The sequence below is a fragment of the Coturnix japonica genome, unplaced genomic scaffold (genome assembly GCF_001577835.2).
Source record: "Coturnix japonica isolate 7356 unplaced genomic scaffold, Coturnix japonica 2.1 chrUnrandom514, whole genome shotgun sequence".
Classification (NCBI taxonomy): Eukaryota; Metazoa; Chordata; class Aves; order Galliformes; family Phasianidae; genus Coturnix; species Coturnix japonica.
The window spans coordinates 1-3,638 of NW_015439901.1; positions in this window are offsets into that span (position 1 = coordinate 1).

Here is a 3,638-nt window from a genome sequence, read left to right on the forward strand (position 1 = left end):
TCCATAACAGCTGACCCCCGCACCCCATAGCACCCCTCCACCCCATAGGACCCACCAATAGACACTCCCCACCCCAATAGCGACCCCACCCTTTAGCGCACCCCCATCCCTTACTAGCAGACACACACCCATAGCAACCCCCACCCCCATAGACCCCCACCCATAACGCGGACCCCCACCCATACGCGGCCCCCCCCCCCGTAGTGCCCCCCACCCCAATAGCGGACCCCCCACGTCCATAGCGACCCCCCACCCCATAGCGGACCCCCACCCCTTATAGCGACCCGCCCCCCGTTAGTGACCCCCCCCACACCATTAGCGCCCCACACCCATAGCGCCCCCCCACCCATAGCGACCCCCCCCATAGCACACCCCACCCCATAGCGACCCCACCCCATAGCGACCCCCACCACCATAGCCACAACTCTCCCCACCCCTTAGGCGATCTCCCACCCCATTCGCCGACCCCACCCATAGCGACATACCTCCCCACCCATAAGCGTGGACCCCCACTCACATACGCCCCCACCCATAGCCCCCGCCCCCCACCCCATGGACCCCCACCCCATAGCGCCCCCCCACCCCCATAGCGCCCCACCCCACCCCATACACCCCCCACCCCATAGCGCCCCACCCCCACCCCATAGCGACCCCCCAACCCCATAGCGACCCCTCACCCCCATAGCAACCCCCACCCCATAGCGACCCCCACCCCAGGAGGACCCCACCCCATAGCACCCCCCCACCCCATAGCGACCCCCACCCCATAGCGACCCCCCCACCCCATAGCGCCCCCCACCCCATAGCGACCCCCCCCCAATAGCAACCCACACACATAGATCTCGCGCACGCCCACCCCATAGCGACCACCCACCCTATAGCGACCCCCCCCCCGTAGGACCCCACCCCACCCCATAGCGGCCCCCCACCCCATAGCGGACCCCACACCATAGCAACCCCCACCATAGCGACCCCACCCCATAGCGCCCCCCCCACCCCCAATAGCGACCCACCATCCCCATAGCACCTCCCCACCCCATAGCCCTACCAACACCATAGCGCCCCCCCACCCCATAGCCACCCCACTGATAGCCCTCCTTCACCTAGCCCTCCCCACCCCACAAATCTCCTCCCCAACCCATAGCCCTTTCCTCACCCCATAGCGCCCCACTCACCCAATAGCTTCTCCCCACCTATAACACACTCCTTCCACCCCATACCCCTAACCACCCATAGACCCTTCCCACCCATAGCGCCTCCCCTGCCCATTAGCACCTCTGTCCCATAATAGCGCCTTCCCCACCCCATATTCCCCTCCCCACCCATAGCCCCCCTTCACCCATAGCGCCCCCTCACCCCATAGCCCTTCCTCACCCATAGCCCCTTCCTCACCCATAGCCCTTCCCACCCCATATCCCCTCCTCACCCCATATCCCCCCCACCCCATAGCCCTTCTGACCCATAGCCCTTCCTCACCCATAGCCCCATAGCACCCCATAAGCCCTTTCTATTTCCCCATAGCCCCCCACCTCACCCACATATCGCCCCCCACCCCATAGCCCTTCCTCACCCATAACCCCTCCTCACCCCTAAGCCCTTTCCCCACCCATAGCCCTACCCACCCCATATCCCCCCCACCCCGTAGCCCTTCCTACCCATTAGCGCTCCCCAACCCCATAGCCCCTCTCTGCCCATAGCGCCCTCTCTCCCATAGCCCCGCTCTCCCCCAACCTAAGCCCCTCCCTCACCCCATCTAGCCCACTACCCCCATAGCCCTTTCTCACCCTACCCCCCGTCACCCATATCCCCCCCACCCCATAGCCCTTCCTGACCCATAGCGGCCTCCCCACCCGCCATAGCATAGGCCACCCCATACCCCCTCCCTACCCCATAGCTCACCCCCCACCCCATAAGCCCTTCCTGAACCCATAGCGGACCCCACCCCATATCCCCCTACCCACCCATAGCCCCCCCTCACTCCATATCCCCCCCACCCCATAGCCCCTCCCCACCCCATAGCCCTTCCTCACCCATAGGCCCCATAGCACCCCATAGCGCCCCCCCCACCCCATAGCCCCCCTCACCCCATAGCCTCCCTGACCCCATAGCCCCTCCAACCCCATAGCCTCCCCCCACCCATAGCCCCTCCCCACCCCATAGCCCCCCCTCACCCCACACCCCCCCCCCCCAGTTTGAGCTCTATGTGGGTTTGGACAGGGCCTGTTCTCCCCTTTTCCCCCATAGTGTCGTTGTCCTGGATAAAGTCACCGGATTTCCTTCCTTTTTCTCGGCAAACTGCTCATCGTGGGGCCGGGTGTCCGGTGACCGTGGGGGGGCGGCCCCTGATCCTATTGGGCTGGGGAGGGGGATTCCGAGACCCTATTGGGCTAGTGGGGAAGGGCGCTTCTCAAGATCCGATTGGTTGGAGGAGCCATCCAAGACCCTATTGGTTGTGATTAGGGGGCTCTGTTCAGACCCCATTGGTGGGGAGGAGCCATCCCAGATCCTATTGGCTGGGGAGGGGGATTCCGAGACCCTATTGGCTGGGGAAGGGGCTCTCAAGATCCCATTGGTTGGGAGGAGCCATCCCAAGACCCTATTGGTTGGATAGGGGGCTCTCAAGACCCCATTGGTTGGGAGGAGCCATCTCTGATCCCATTGGTTGGGAGGAATGATCCCAGATCCCATTGGTTGGGGAGGGGGCTCTGCAGACCCCATTGGCTGGGAGGACCCATCCAAAGACCCCATTGGTTGGATAGGAGGCTCCTCCAGCCCCCATTGGTCGGTGAGGGCTCCTCCCCAGCTCCCATTGGTTGGTGAGGGCTCCTCCCCAGCCCCCATTGGTTGAAGCAGACTCTCCCCCCATTGGCTGTTCCCCCCAGGGGTCCTGGCCTTCTTCTTCTTCACGCACCGCATCCAACTGGTGGAGGACACGGCGCCGACGCTCAACTACTATTGGGTGCCCATCATGGTCAGTGGGAGGGGATTGGTGGGGACAGGGGGTGGTGGCCAATGGGAGTTGACCAATGGGTGATGAGCATCAGGAGTTGGCCAATGGGTGATGGCTATTGAGAGTTGGCCAATGGGAGTTGACCACTGGGTGATGGGCAATGAGTGATGGGCAGTGAGTGATGGGCAATGGGTGATGGCTATTGAGAATTGGCCAATGGGAGTTGGACAACGGGTGTTGGGTGGCCAATGGGTGTTGGCCAATGGATCATGGCCAATGGGAGTTGACCAATGGGTGTTGACCAATGGCTGTTGACCAATGGGGTTGACCAATGGGCATTGACCAATGGGTGTTGACCAATGGGTGTTGACCAATGGGATTGACCAATGGGGTTGACCAATATGGATGGCCAATGGGGTTGACCAATGGGGTTGACCAATGGGCATCGAGTTGACCAATGGGATTGACCAATGGGATTTGACCAATGGGGTTGACCAATGGCGCTGCCCGCAGACGGTTCTATTGGGCTCGTACCTCATTGCTCACGGGTTCCTCAGCGTCTTTGGGATGTGTGTGGACACCTTGTTCCTCTGCTTCCGTGAGTGACCCATGGGACCCACATCCCCCATAGGGCTGCCCCATGGGACCCACATCCCCTATAGGGCTGCCCCATGGGACCCACATCCCC